Source organism: Rhagoletis zephyria, unplaced genomic scaffold (assembly GCF_001687245.7).
Source record: "Rhagoletis zephyria isolate East Lansing unplaced genomic scaffold, Rhagoletis_zephyria_1.1 Rzeph_scaffold_00479, whole genome shotgun sequence".
NCBI lineage: Eukaryota > Metazoa > Arthropoda > Insecta > Diptera > Tephritidae > Rhagoletis > Rhagoletis zephyria.
In genome coordinates, this window is record NW_016157563.1 from 80,737 (window position 1) to 96,579 (window position 15,843).

General features: G+C 36.6%; 1 long non-coding RNA gene across 1 annotated transcript in view; it reads right to left on the reverse strand.

The window, feature by feature from the left end:
• Nucleotides 1–10,215: 10,215 nt before the first annotated feature.
• The window catches only part of LOC108359850 (uncharacterized), a 12,290-nt gene continuing 6,662 nt past the window's right edge, over nt 10,216–15,843 (reverse strand). The window contains exons 2-3 of the long non-coding RNA XR_001847005.1: nt 10,422–10,875; nt 10,216–10,360 (exon numbers count right to left, since the gene is read on the reverse strand). This is a non-coding gene — a long non-coding RNA (uncharacterized LOC108359850). The remainder of the gene's footprint in view (nt 10,361–10,421; nt 10,876–15,843) is intronic.

Consider the following 15,843-nt stretch of genomic DNA (forward strand, 5'->3'; position numbering starts at 1 on the left):
CAATGTTAAAAATACCAGTCGCTAACATTGAAAAANTGTCGAACTGGTAGGCACATACTGGTTCATGAACTAGTATATTTTCTTGGCTTTTCCCTGCAGGGTATTTATACTAGTAGATGCTGATGCATAGCCTGACAATTGACATCTCGTAGGACATCGCAATGTTAAAAATACCAGTCGCTAATATTAAAAAATGATTGAACGTGAACTAGTTCGGCTGAAACGCAAACTGGTAGAATTCTAGTTCACAACTAGTACCTTTCCCTGCAGGGAAGTGATCAAATAATATATAAAAAAAAATAAAAAAATAAAATAAATAAAAATTTAATAAAATGCACTCTGTAAAAGAACAGAAAAAACGAAAAAATATAAAAAATCGAATAATCAGAATTTTTTTTAATAAAAAACTTATTGTCGCAGATCTGTCTAAAATGGAACCAGTTTTGAATAGAAAACAATCGAATAATCGAGTTTTAAAATTTTTTCTCATAGGAAAACTTACCGTCCCAGAAATGTCCAAAATGGAACCAGTTTGGAACTATTTCGAAAGTTTAGCAGAGGGGGACAATTTCCACTTCGTAGGACAACGCCATGTAAAAAGAGACAGTTGAAAGCATAGCTAAAAGCTAGTTCCGAACTACATATCTCAGAACTATCTCTGAACTTGTGTAACAGGAATGCAGAGCGGACAGTTGAAACTTGTGGTGTAAATGTGCAAATACTCAGTACTCATACAATACGAAAGTAGCTCAGCGAGAAGACCTCCGACTCATCCATCGTTGGTCGCGAGCTCAAATCGCGGTAGAGGCAGTTGTGATTTTCGGATTTAAGAAGTTTAAATCGTTGCGTGCAGCTTACATAATTTTTTATTTTTTTTTAATAAAATATGCAAGACAAACTGTAAAAGAAAAGGAAAAACGAAAAAAATGCCCAAAAATTGAATTTCGAAAACGTTTTCTTATAAAAAGAACTGTCTAAACTGGAACCGGTTAAAAATTTGTTGCAAAGTAATACACTGGGCGACAATTGCCACAGCCAATGTCATCGCCGTGTAAAACTGGACAGTTGAAAACATTGCTTGGGTATTGAGCTAGAACTGGTACTGTCGGCAAAAGGTCTAGTTCTGCGCTAGTTTTAGGCTAGTCAGTTTTTCTGCAGGGAATTCTCTTTCTCTACTCTAACTCTGAGCTCTCTATACAATACTTTTCATTTGATTTAAATACGTTTTTATTTGATACAAACCCAAATATGCACGTATTAACATCTCCCATATTTTTTTAATAAGTGTGTATTAACATTGCGTAGTCATATATATCATTTTGTTTTACTATGCCTTATTTCCCTCAGTGTAGTATTTTTTTAACTGTTAAGTTGTTAATTTATTTTGATCTCTTTGGTCAAATTTTTACACGTATAAATGAACAACACCTTGAATGGGTAATAATTATAACTTACCTAATAAAAAAGGTTTACCTTAGCACTTACAAGTTATTATTTCTTTTAATCAGTTTTATATTTGTAGTTAATAACCACTTCCTTTAACACGTAAATGCACAGTTTTTAATTTTGGTATTTATGGATTTTTTCAAAGCTTAAGTACCTTTTTGCTTACGAATTGTTCAGGCCAGCAAAGCAACAACCATATTATTATCGCACCTTAAAGACTTGTCACGAAAATAGTACCTTAGTACAAGTGGGAATATTCCAACAACACCGACTGAATTGGTATACAGTTATTCATTTGGTAATTTCATATTCTAGCAATGCTTTTTGTTATACGAAAAGTGTGTACGAGTACGCTTAACCTTTGTACATATGTATACCTAAGTGAATCAGACTTCATCTAGTTTTTGTGTCGCTTGTTGAATCGCAGAGGCCCAATAAAGACAAATAATGTATTTTTTAAATGTAGACGAATCGATTGGTACCAAACTTACTTTATTTAGACTGAAGGCTCTTTCGGTATTTTGCCTTTAATTTTTGCCGGGAAAAAATAAGTCACATTTTAACCGTTATTATTTGACTGAACAAATAAAAGCCAACTTTTAACCGTATATATTGGACTTTTTTCAAAAAGTTAGGAAAATAAAGGGCACGAAGGGATTATTATAGAGAATGTCCTGAAGAACTTTGAAAAATCTCGTCTACAACAATATTTTGTCTTTGACTTTTTTATTAAAAAAAAAATGGGATAACGGTTATTTTGGGTCCCTGGACAAAAGCGAAATGTCAAAAAAAACCCCTCAAGTTCGCTGATCGTTCGTGTCTGCCAACCCCGCTGATTTCTCTATACTCTCTCTGACAAGCTCGTAACTCACTCTCCCACAAGCGTACCCGCATCGTGTAAATTCCGTCTTACCCATGTCTATGTCACTTAAAAAAAAACTAAATATAAATATATGTTTATTTATATTGCAAAATAAATCGAATATTTTCTGGTTTATATTTGAAAAAAAATTTTCATTATTCTTATTTTTGTTTAAAATACTCCTGAGTGTAACCTTATGAATGTACATACATACTTACGCATTTACATAAATATGTACGTTTCTATATGTACATAGTATATAGTTTACATACATACATTCTTGGCGCAAATAAGTGTAGGAGTGTGTATGACGATGTTCTTCAAAAAGGAATGAAAAACTTAATATTATAAGCAAAAAACGTTCGAAGCAAATACTCGGTATCTGTTGTTATTGTTGCTCTGCCTTTTATATTTTTCAACTCCGCCTTTTCTTCTGCGCTTCGAAAGATGTTAGCATGATTTATTGAAAGTAAAGGAAACGATTTAAAACAGGGTGTCGTGCAGTAAGTTAATTTCTAAATATGAAGGATGCCATCGAACGTACATATAGATTAGACTGTTTGAAAACCAAACCCTGCCTGTTCTAAGACGTGCTTGAAAAACTTAAATTAACAGGGCGCTACCGGGGAATTACGGGCATTTAACCGAGTCTACCTAGAATGACGTATTATCATAGTTCATAAATTTATTTGGTCCCTAGAAGAATTTGAGCATATGGCAATTGAACTGGAGCTAAGAGGTAAACGTCCTATTCTCATCGCAGGGGAGTTCTACGCCTGGTCCAGAGTTTGGGGTTCCACGCTTATAACACAAAGAGGGCCGATATTAGAGGATAGCTTTGTTGCAATGAATCTTGTTCTGTTGAACACGACAGGAATGCACACGTTTGATTGTACCAGAGGGCAGTCGGTTATCGAAGTCGCAGAATTCATGGATTTCCAACAGAGGAGATGGAAGAGCACAACCTTTGCCTTCTTATGGGAAGAAACACACGCTATACGCACCACAGCGGAAAATTCGGCAGAACAACCTGCAGCGCGCATATTAAATCTGCATGTAACACATCAAAGCCAAGCTGAAGATACCGGAAGGAGCATGCGACCTACGAAGAAAGTCTTAAAGAATACCGTGCACAAAAAGTCAGCCTCAAAGGAGTTACTGAGCATAGAAAACCCGATGTTTTAACCCTTAATTAGGCGCATAACGAAAATCACACAATTAGACGCATGGGGTCCCAAGGGAGCCCAATAAAAGTGTTGAAAAAAGAGTTTTACAAATAAAAAAACCAAGTGCGTATTATCAAAAATTTTAAAGTACTATATTATCCTTGACCTATAAAAACAAAATAATAATTTCAACTTAAAATTAAACAAAAAAAAAAAACTTACCTCCGCCAAAAAATGTTACCTTAGTGGTCGTATGGAGTCAGCATTCATGAGAGTAGCGACACATGTGTACGCGACGACGTTCTAGCCGTGACTAAATAAATAAAACGAAATGTGTATTGTCATAAATAATAAAGCCCGAAGCCTTTTAGAATTTTGGAGTGCCCATCCCCTTGTCCTCAGTCTGGCTCCCTTCCACACCTCCCCGACCAAAGCTACTGCCGCCCTCTAGAGCGAGACCGACCATTCGTCGGCGCACACAACCTTCTTGAAAATTCCCTGGTGCCAACCAGCACTCTCGCACCGCGGCGGTGGCCCGGGCTTTCCCTGACCACCCTCATAAAGACCCCGGCCGTCACCACAGCCCTATTGGCCGTCGCTTAGCAAGCCCTGTCCCACTCGAGTGATCGCGCGTGCTGTTCAGATAGCTGCACAGCACCCTGTTCGCCGTAGCGCGCCATGATCTTGGTGGCCTTGCGACCTCGCGTGATTTCCTGGCCGGCCCAGCATGCCGTTTAGGCCTAACGGGGGACTTCCCACGGATTTAGCCGCAAGTCCTTCGCTGGTGCCGGCCACATCGTTCAGTGCCCTCACGTCCAGAATCGCAGACGACTTCATCTGTGGCCCTACCTCAGTACTGGATGCAGGCGAATTCGCCCGCTCCCCTAACCATGAGTCGGTGCGGTGGGTTCCCACCGGCACCTCCCAAGACCGGCGCAGACAGAGAGGTCGGCTCCGACCCCTGACTGCACCTTGCAACAACAGCTGCCACCCGCCCCTCCCTTCCAGGAGTCGATTCCGCCCCATTTACAGAGGAGCTCGCGGGAGGATTCAACTTAGAGGCGCCGCCCGCCGCTCAAAGGTTCAAACCCTGGTCAAAGAAACATAGCAAAAAAATTGAGAAAAAAGTTTTTTTATTAACAGCGGTCGTCCCTCGGCAGGCAATGTCAAACCTCCGAGTGTATTTCTGCCATGAAAAACAGTTTCTCATAAAAAAAAAAATACAATCGCCGTTCGGAGTCGGCGTAAAACTGTAGGTCCCTCCGCTTTGTGTGACAACATCAAGGCGCACGCCACAAATCGGAGGAGAAGCTCGGCCAAACACTAACATATGTGTATGCGCCAATCTATTATTATTTTTATTATTATTATTATTATTCTAAGGGTCCACTACGGCAGCGCCCCATGCCGCAGCAAGGCCACCGTTACTTCTGAGGCGCACAGGTGTCAGGCGCCGTTATAAGGAAGATTTAAGATTGTACAAGACATATTTCTGAGCCGCTTTACTAAGTAAAGATGGTCTCAAACAGATGCGATGCTATCGGTGCGACACGATATCGTATTTGATGCGATAACGGTAAAAAGCAAAAGCCCTCAAACAGGTGCTATACGATACACTGCGGGGCTCCCTCTTTCTTATGGCAATCTTTATATGTATTCCGAATTCTTCAAATCGTATAATATGAATTATCTAACAATTTACGAGTTGAATTACACAGGTATACAAAGTAAAACATTTTATGCATATTAAGCCAAACTTATATATCCTAATGTTATTCGAAACGCTGAATACGAATCCGATTTCCGTTAGCCTCCATCACGTCAGGATCGTGGTCAGTTGAAGTTGTTTATTTATTTTATACTTCACCCTGGCTCTTTTCAGTGGCTACGAGAACGTTTTCATATACCCCCATTTTTCATAGGTTTGGGATTGATTTCATTTATCTCTATTCCAAATTCTACGGTGCCACGCCGAATTTTCCAATAAACCCATATTTTTCCATGAGCTTGAGATTGACATATGTACATATATCCATATCAAGTACCAGGACTCTACCACAAATACTTCCAAAGATATGCAAAATTCGGTTTGTATGGGAGGTTTCACACCTCCTTTAGATATCGGTTTTGTTTTAGCATATAACCATCCTTGGAAAGTCTGTGTCCGAAATTTCAAAAAAATCGGTACAGCCGGTAAGGGCATTGTGACTCCTCAAGCACAATGAACAAAGGATCGAAAAAAAATAAATGAAATAACGTTGTTGACAAAAAAGGAATATTAGACTTAATTTTCTGTACTTCTCATAACGTAGAAAAGCTAAGAAATATAATAAGATAGGATATATTAAAACAGCCTGCAAAACACTACTAAAGACGCCCCTGAACTACTAAAATCAAATTGATTGAAAATTTGTTTTTATTTATTTATTTTATACTTCACTTTTGGGTGTGTCAAAATTTCATGTGAAAACAATATGTGTTGCTGGAAAAATTTCACGACTGTGAACCAAATACTAACCTTAACAAGTTAAATGGGGCCAATTTGAACGTAATTCAAGACGCTTTTTCAGCGACATTTTTTTCACAATTTTATGTTGGTAAAAAAACGAGTTTTAATGCCGAATATCGAATACATTTTTTTTCAGAAAGTGTAACAGTGATGCCTAAGTATTTTTTTAGCTTGGAAAGTTTAAGAATCACCCTGTGTTTCGTGTTATACAGAAGTGCTCACATACATACATACATGTGCGTCAAATTCGTTTTCATACAACATCGTAACCGCACAGAAGGCAAAGGATACATAGTACAACAAAAAAAAAAACACAACAAGCTACGAGGACAGCTAATACACAATTTGCATATATTTATCCATCAAATTGATGGATGCTACTCCAAATATAAGCTGCATGCGGAGCGTACAAACAGTTGAACTCGTCAGCGGCCAACATCGTTCGGAGGTGTAGGGGAAGAATCTTCTAACATTACCATGTAGATGATGCATGTATGTACATACGTGAATATATTTATGTACATAAGCACGTACATATGTATATGAGCCTAAAGGCTCTGTTATGCATACTTGGCATTGCATGCACTGCTATACCATTTTTACGTAGAAATCAAAAACCAACAGACTTCTACGTATGTAGTGCTGTGCGTTCGATAACCGATTACACGCGAGGCTCATTTAACAGATTTCTTATGTGACAGCTCTCAAGCCATGCCAAGTATGCATAACGGAGCCTTTAGCATCACAAAACAGGTGTGGTTATACTTACATACATACGTACATATGTAGATATATTCAACAAAAATTGCTTTCCTCATCTCTTCCTCTGTTTATACTACATTTGCATTCAATTTACTTAGCACGTAGCCTATAGGAGTGAACCCGCACGCATTTAAATAATACATATTTATATGTAAGTACATATGTATATTTAAATCGAATGGATAGATTTTACTAAGTCAGACAATGCTCTTTAAAATTTCATCTTTAGATTTTTTTAAACAAAAATACCACTTTGAGGCACGGCACAAAACAAATCGAACGGAGTAAAGTCGCAGCTCCGAGGTGGTCAATTGACCACGCCGAGACGGCTGATAATACGATTGTCGAACATGGCGCACAAAAGATGGATTATGGCATGAGCTGTGTGACATGGCGCGACTTCCTTCTGAAACCAAAGTTCGTCCAAGTTCATGTCTTCAACTTCCGGCCACAAAAAATCATTTATCATGCTTCTGGAGAGCTCACTGTTGACCGAAATTGCGTTTTCAGCAACATTTTCAAAGAAAAATGGGCCTATGATGCCACCGGTTCAAAATCCGCACCAAACTGCCATTCTCTGAGGATGCATTGGTTTCTCGACGATGATTTTTCGATTTTCCAATAAACACCTGTTTGGGCTAAACACAGACGGCAGCGTTGATCCGCAGTTAATTCCCGAGTTGATCCGGATCAACGCTGCCGTCGGTTTATGCTTTAAACAACATTGCCTTGGAAATAAGTTTTCATTAGTTCCCAACGTTGTTCAAGCGTAAAGCGATTAACTCTTTCCGGGGCACTACAAGAAATCCCTAAAAATTAATCAAAAATTTTATTTTATCTCATTCATTTGAGTTATTTGTTTAAGAAAATATAAAAAGAAAAATTTTATTCTTGCAGGATTCTGTTCAAGGATGTGGTACAATTTGTTTACCACCGCGCATGGTGTGCACGGTTTATTTATGAAATTCACTGAAGCAGGTTTTTGTTTTGCTGAGACAAAGCGGCACATTGCAAGTAGAACACATCCATGGAGTCCTTCTTTGGTGTCCTTTTTTGCTGCAGTGTGCACATCTACGTAAAGAGGTTCTGACTGGTTGGTGGGATGATGAGGATCGTAAGCTTGGATCTACAAACGGCTTATTTTTTCGTATGCGAACTTTAGTTTTCTTTTTATTTGACGTTGGGCCTTTGAATGAACAAAGGATTGAAATTAAATCAAGTTTGAAGTCCTTGAGTGGTGATTCGTATCCTGTGTTTTTCGCGATAATAAAGGCATTCACTACTGCGACATCAAGAAAGTGAAAAAATATTCGGTGCCACCATTTACGGCTTTTTCTATTTAGCTCGTAATATTTTTTTAGTTGATCCAACTTATCAACGTTGTTCATGTGCATATTATAATCGTGTATAATATCGGGTTTTTCGATCTCTTTTAGAGAACCATCCCTTTGGCGTTGGTTCACCTTGACAAATTTATTTGGATCATGAAAGTTAGATAAAGCTGTAACCGCTCTTTTGTCAATCCACTTCATAAACAATAAACCGGAATCGCTGATTTGCCAATCATATTCCCCTCTTTTTAATTGTTTATCAGACTTGATATCAGTAGGGAGGAATTTTCGGTTTTGTCGCACTGTTCCGCAGCTATTTATCATCCGTTTTTTTAGTTCTAGAACTAAGGTGTATGAGGTAAAAAAATTATCGAAGAAAACCTTATGGTATTTTCCTCCAAAATCTGATGTTAGTCCAAGAACAACCCGCTCTCCAAGTTTTTTTTCGACTATGTTTCCTATATAACTGTCGTTCAATTCTGGACGCGATGACCAATAGTCTCGGTAACTGCTCTGGGGTTTTATTCCCATCAAAAAGTTTATTCCAATAAAGACACGAATTTCGGACGCATTTGTCGGAATGTAGTGCTTGCCAGATTGTTGGGCATACAAATTCGTTTGGAAAACTATATGTTCAATAATTTCCGACGTTATTATCGCTTCAAAAATTGCGAAATTGTTGTGGGAAGACAAGTTTTCGATAATGTCAGTAGGTCCCTGCATCGCGCCAATAAATACTTGCGTTGACTCCGTAGAATTCTGCTTATTCCACTTGGGTGGGATAAACTGTTCTTCTATATTCATTAGAGCAGCTAAAGGTATCTCGTCTTCGCTATCATAAACTTCTTCATTGCCTCCAACTTCTTCATTGCCTTCAACTTCTGCATTGCCTTCAACAATGCCGTCTTCCTCATTTTCTTCCGCAATGATGTTATCAAATATTTCCTGGATGGTTTCATCAACATCGTCTACGATTGACTCAGCGTCTGATGGAATTTCTGCCAAATCAATTTCATCATCATCGATGGTTTCCAATATATAGGAGATATCCCTGGCCTTTAGTTTGTTAGCCATTTCTGTGGATACATATGTACATACGTATGTAGTATGCGCAGTGGTAAAATTTATGTACCATGAACTTTAAATACTTACCAAATCAACAAATGTCTTCGTTTTTATTTCATCGAGTTAGAAATAAGTTCACCTAAACTTTATTTATTGAAAAATACAGCAGACTGACGCCGCAATTCGCGCTTTTCACAAAATATGATAAATTTCGAGGAACACTCCCGACAAGTACTATTTTCACACTCTTTATGCATAAGAAAAATATATATTCATCTCCTTTTCACACTGGATATAATTTTTTTTTGGAAAATATACCTTTAAATTTGCTTATAAAATTGGTATGAGATCAATACCATCGCGCACAAAATTTAGGTAAATTATTTAAATAAGTGGTACAGTTTTTTTACCAGCGTCCCGGAAAGAGTTAATTGCGTTCCGCGGAGATATGATACTGACATTTGGTCAAGATATCTATCCATATGGACCACCCGTTATGTACTTGCAAGGGAACACTGCACACATACCCGTGAACGAGTTTACGTTGATCTCTCCTTTTATTTCTTATACCTACATACATACATACCTTCATTGTTAGATAACGAAATTTTCTATTTCGTCGACAAAAATGAAATAAATTGAAAGGCGAAGAATTTCGTGCAAGCTGACTTTAATATTTTCATTTTTTTTTTTTTGATACACTGCTTAGTTCTGTTGCTGCTGATGTTTTCACCCTCCATACCACTGTGCAGCAAGGGGTGGCTGTCACGGCATGCAAATTTCCAACTCACGCATTGAAAGCTCGCTTTGGCGAATACGCAGTACCGATTTTTTTTTTGCTGCGAAAATTTACAAGGCTTTCGAAATTTAACTGTTTGCATTTCAACTGACGCATTCGGACGTTTTGTCAAACCTAAAGCATTTAAATTTAATAAAACTTAAACTTAAGCTCGCTTTACATACTTACGTGATACGAAATATTTGTATGTACATATGTATGTATGTACATCTGTCCTTATTATTAAAAAGTAAAATATTGTTGTAAAAAATTTAAATATTTTATTTTTGCTTTAAATAAACTGAACATATTTTGTAGCAATGCATTGGAGAGGTAAAAGCAACTCCTTCTGGAAAGCGACTGTGGTCAACTTCACTACCCACAGCTGCAATCATTTCTTCAAGTATGGCTCATTAACATCACCAGCATCCTTTTCCGTCACTTTATTTTTATATGTACACAAAGTTGTAAAGAAATTTGTACATACATATAACAACCTTACCTTCATTACCGCCATCAGCTGTTGCTATCAATGGTGCCCGAAATTACGAATCTGCTGATGAAAACAAAAAATGCGTAAAAACACTAAGAGGAAACACGGAAAAAACCAAATTAATGCGAGTGAAGTATTAGAAGTAACAGAATGAAAATGAGACTGAAAATAAATAAATGAATGAGAAAATGAGAATCGCAATGGCAATGAAAATGAAAATGAGAGCACGTCGCACTGGTGCGATAATTGTGGTCCTTCCAGCCAGCGACAAATCTAAGGTGTGGGTATGGTTGCTAGTGCTACTGTTACTGTTGGTAGTGCCTGTTGTGGTACATTTAACTGTAGCCTCTAATCTATTTATGTATTTGTTCACTTAGTGCTCAATGCGATTGATAACAAAATCCAGAGGCGCTTAGAAATCCTCCAAGTAGTAGTTTTTTGGTAAAGCTGAAGGGTTAAGTATCTGAAAACAAAAAAAGTTTTGGGAATTATCTTAAAAGTGACAAATTGAAAGCTAGAATCAAAAGTACATTGTTTCTATTGCGGCCGAGTATCAAATGAATACTTGGCAAGATAATTATGCCAGAACCGTTAAAAAATAAGCCGAACCTTTATTTACATATCGATGGCCCTGTGCAATAACGACACAATTGAAAATTTAAAATATAAAAACCCTTACTACTGTTAAGTGGAACATGTCTCTAATACTTAACAAAACCATGTCTCATCTTTAGTTCTTGGAATGGAATGGAATGGAATTGTGGGTGGCCAGAAAAACTAGAATCAAATTTTTCCAAGCTCTCAAGCAGTATTGCCCAGGTGGGGGTGGGAATTCATTTCTCCTCTGCAAACTTACCAGACTCCCTTATGAATTTTAGCAATTTGTTGAGGGAAAGAGAATGTACGTCGTCCATTTTCAGTACATCCGACCCAAAAATGTACCATCTGAGTCTGGCGAAGGCCGCACTGCGGCAAAGAAAATATTCTGTGCTATCCTCGTCCTCCAAACACGATGTTGCCTATGGTGACCATATGTCGTCCCCATACCATTTGACTCGGCGTAATGCACTATGTCCATAATGTCCCTCGAAGGAGGGGAGACTATAGAATGGTATGTCAGGTAAGCGGAGACTACGATGGCATCGGCGCGCTTCCCGTCCGTACAGTACCCAATTTTTGTCGCAACGACATCTTGGGAGCAGAACTCTCTAAGCATCGTGCATTCGACCGAACGCGGCACTATAATGCATACGCGCGGCCATACTGTCCCTCTAAATTGAAGGAAGTTACCCCAGGAAATCCCTCCAAGTCCACAGATACGCCCGCGGAATACGCATGGTTCCTGAGTTAGGATTACTTTAGCAAGCCTTACTGCTCACTTTAGTAAGTTATGGAAATGGATTATACAAGGATTAGAGACAAGAGCCACTTAACAGTAGTAACTGTTTTTATTTTTCGAATTTTGAATTGTGTCGTTATTGCAGAGTTCCATCGATATGTATATACATATTTCAAAGTTGAAAAACCTATTTTATAAATATTTATTTATTTGGAAGATCTACAGTTATAAATAATTATGTATATGTATACGTACGTATAAAATTGAATGCAAAATACAACCATAAAATTGAGTTAAGTTACACTTAACAGCAAAAGTCTGCGTACCCCATTTCTTTTTTAAATATTCACAATATATTTAGAGCTAAAATTTGTTTGTTATTATTTTATAAAAAAAAATTATCATGCTTAAAACAAAATCATATAAACCCTGTTTTCAAACATTATATAAAACAAAGTTTAATTTAACGATTTTTCAGCAAAATTTTCGACCTTTTAATCAGATTAAAAAAAAATAAACAAAAGTGGTAAAGAATCTCACTTTGAAACCGCAGTGCTATTGATATCACCGATGCTGTACATACGTAAATATATCACTGAGCACCCGAAATGTGTAGTTATGCAGTGATTTTTTTTTAACTTCCAATATTTTTCATTTCAAATATTTTTCTTTAAGTTTTTATTTAAGCACAATTTAAATTAAAAAAATCAACGTGTTGTAAGTGTCTGACAGCATTTTTATGTATACTCACATATCTGTCTTTGTATGTCCTTCCGTAATTTACAATGAGTTTTACTAATAAAAATTATAAATAATAGTTAACATATGATTTTTATTTTTTCGCCCAAGAATAATGATTACCCCTTGATTTTAAGTATTTTGCTCGAGAAAAATGAGCATAAGGATTACTTTTGATTTTTATTTTTTCCGCTCAAGAATAATGATTGACACCTGATTTTTATTTTCTTTCCGCAAACATAAAACTCAAAACTTTATACGACCAAGACCATATGAGCTGTTGGCTTGTAATTTTATGAGAACATACTACCCTGTAGGGAAACTCTGAACTGGTAAACCAAATTTGTAGTTCTGTACTAGATCTGTATCGCCAAAAACGAACCAGTCCGACAGTAACTAGATCGCCACCAGTTCAAAAGCAGCGATATGTGGTACTTTAAAAAACAATTTTCGAAATCTATATCTAAAATGACGAATTTAGAACTGGTTCAAAACTATAAAAAAATAGATGCAGAACGAACTAGATCTCATTTAGTGAATTTTGAACTAGTTCGAAACTACTGAAAAAGGGATGCAGCTTGTTTACTTTAAACAGATTTTTGCTTGGCGGATTTTTCGTTCAAATACGCTTTCAGTCTGCACGTCGCAGATGCTTTTTCATAGTTTGGTAAAACAAAACTAAAATTTGTGTTAACATCTTAACATTTTGGGACCTTCTGGAACATAACCAATAACAGTCAGCACCTCTGCAAATTCAGCTACAGCCAAAGGTATGTAAACGTGTTTTCAAATCCACAATTTAATTTACATTCATTCAAACAAATTTGATTTCAGATTGAAAATACATTTCTTTGCAAATAATTAAAAATTGCTACCACGGTAACCCAAAAAGAAAACATCTTGTTACTTTTTCCGTTTACAACTGGTTGTGAACTATAGAAAATGGGGTGCAAAGCGAACTAGATCCCATATGTCGAATTTAGGACTGGTTCTGAACTATAGAAAAGGTAATGTAGCGGGGGACAATTTCCAATTCCTATGACATCGCTGTATTAAATTTGCCAGTTGTTTGCATGCAAAAGAGATTTATCGCGAACTAGTAGTGGTTCTAAATATACTAGAAATGCACCAGTTCAAAACTAGAGATTTTCCCCACAGGGTATTTATCATGGGGTACCACCCAATGATAACGAAACGTTTGAAATTCTACACTTATAGGCAGAAAATCGGCATTGAAGTGAAACAAGATCGTTTTCATGCCTTTTGCATACGCATATGTATGTATATCCTTAATACGAAAAAACACTAACTTACTGATCGTTTAATTTTGACAATCCGAATGTGAGAGATGATGAATTTGTCTGCATTTGTCACTCGCGATAAAAGAATGCAAAAATAGATTTGGAATATTGTCGGTTATGATAAATCTCATAAATGAATGAAAACGAATAATCATAAATGAGAATTCCGAACCCTGGTTTAAAGTGACAAAATCTTCGTTTTAATTTTTTTTTAAAGAAATGAGTTGGCTACCCTCATAGGTTTTATTCTACATAAAAACGTGTGTTTATTCGTTATATAAACGCAAAAGCGACAAATAAAATTCTAAATTAACGGTAATTTGTATAATTTGCAGGATTGCTAATCAGTACTTTTAGCTACAGTTGCATTTCTTATACGACTTTTTTACCTCATTATGACATAATAATAATGAATAAATTATTTAACACCTAATTCCTCACAAAAAGCAGTTCATCTCCTGATTCTCCACGTAAACTGAAGTTCCGTCCCCTTTCAGACACGTCAAGTCTTGCTTTCAAGTCTGCTCGTTCGTAGGCGAAGGAGGTGAGAAGAGATTGGAAGAGTACAGATACCTCCGTACCGTCAATTCGTTTCAAGTTTTCTTGTCTCTATTGATCTTTTCGTTGCTTAACATTTAAAGAACCAAGGACTTGAATTCAATTAAAGTTGACGCGTGTGGAAGCAAATAGAAAACACAAAAGAGGATGCGAAAAACATTGCTTTCAAGACTGGACGTGTCTGAAAGGGGACTCTCCACAAAAAACCGGCCATACCCCGGTTCCACACGCAAACTAAAATTCCCCGCAAATCGGGGAATTCCCCACGAGTTGGCTTCTCTGGTACCTATGTACATATATAAGAAGCACTTGTTTCCATTGCATCCATTTCCGTGTGCATTATTTCCGTGTGTTTCATTGCCGTGTGCATCATTTACGGTGAAATAACCAAACCAATCGGCGTTAAAGAAATTTCACTTGAAAAATTCAATACATTTTCTTACCATTTCAGATACCGTAATTCTTATGTATTTCGCATTGTTTTCATTTTGGTCTTTATCTATAATTTTGCCTTCACTTTTTTGTCTCAAACTTTATCATTTATTTCTCCATCATCACATATATCTTTATTACAAAGTTTAATTTTAAACACGATGTAAAGCAAATAAGTAAATAATTTAAATTGAACAGGTTGCAATAACACCTATGTATATACATATACGGAAATTTTTAAACGACGATATTAGCCGTAATTTTCAACCGATTTTGAAACCATAAAAGGTCTCCTCATCTCCAGAAAAATTCCGTTCCAATGGTGGTTTTGAAATCGGTTTGGTAGAATCGCCAAACGAACGGAGACAAAATTTATGTTAGCGTGTTAGTATATAGATTGCCGCAAAATACTTCAAATTGGCAGCTAATTCGGATTATTGCATGCCAACATTACGAATTACAAAAGTGGCCTAAGAATTTGGAAATTACGGAAACGCTTTAGGATTCTTAACAAACGAACGTAGGACTAGGGTACGAAATTTCAGACTTTGGTATCGATACTGAGTAATCATTCTGGCATCGAGCTCATGGTATCGATACCCTAAAAGTATCAGGGAAAAAGTATCGATACTACTCAGTATCGGACTCATTAAAATACGTTTTTTTGGATACTTAAAATATTTTATTCTTCAATCGTATATCTAGTTATTTCATGAAAATAAAACAATATAAATGTAAAATATTTGATTTTTATTTCATTGCAGAACTTACTTTCACGTTAGAAGTAATTTTAATGTTAAATGTACATACATACATACAAATATATATATATACTTTCACGAATTTCAATTTTTATTAAGACATTTTTTTAAACTTTTTGGGTATGCATTTTCAATTGTAGTATAATAATGTGCAAATTTGAATTAAAAGCCAACGGTAGTAGGCTACACGTAATAATTTGGCTACACGTAAATTTGAATAGGTTACAAAACTGCATACCCAAAAAGTTTCTAAAAATTCTGCATTTTCGCGAACTTTGCGCAAAGTTTTATGGCCTTATTCA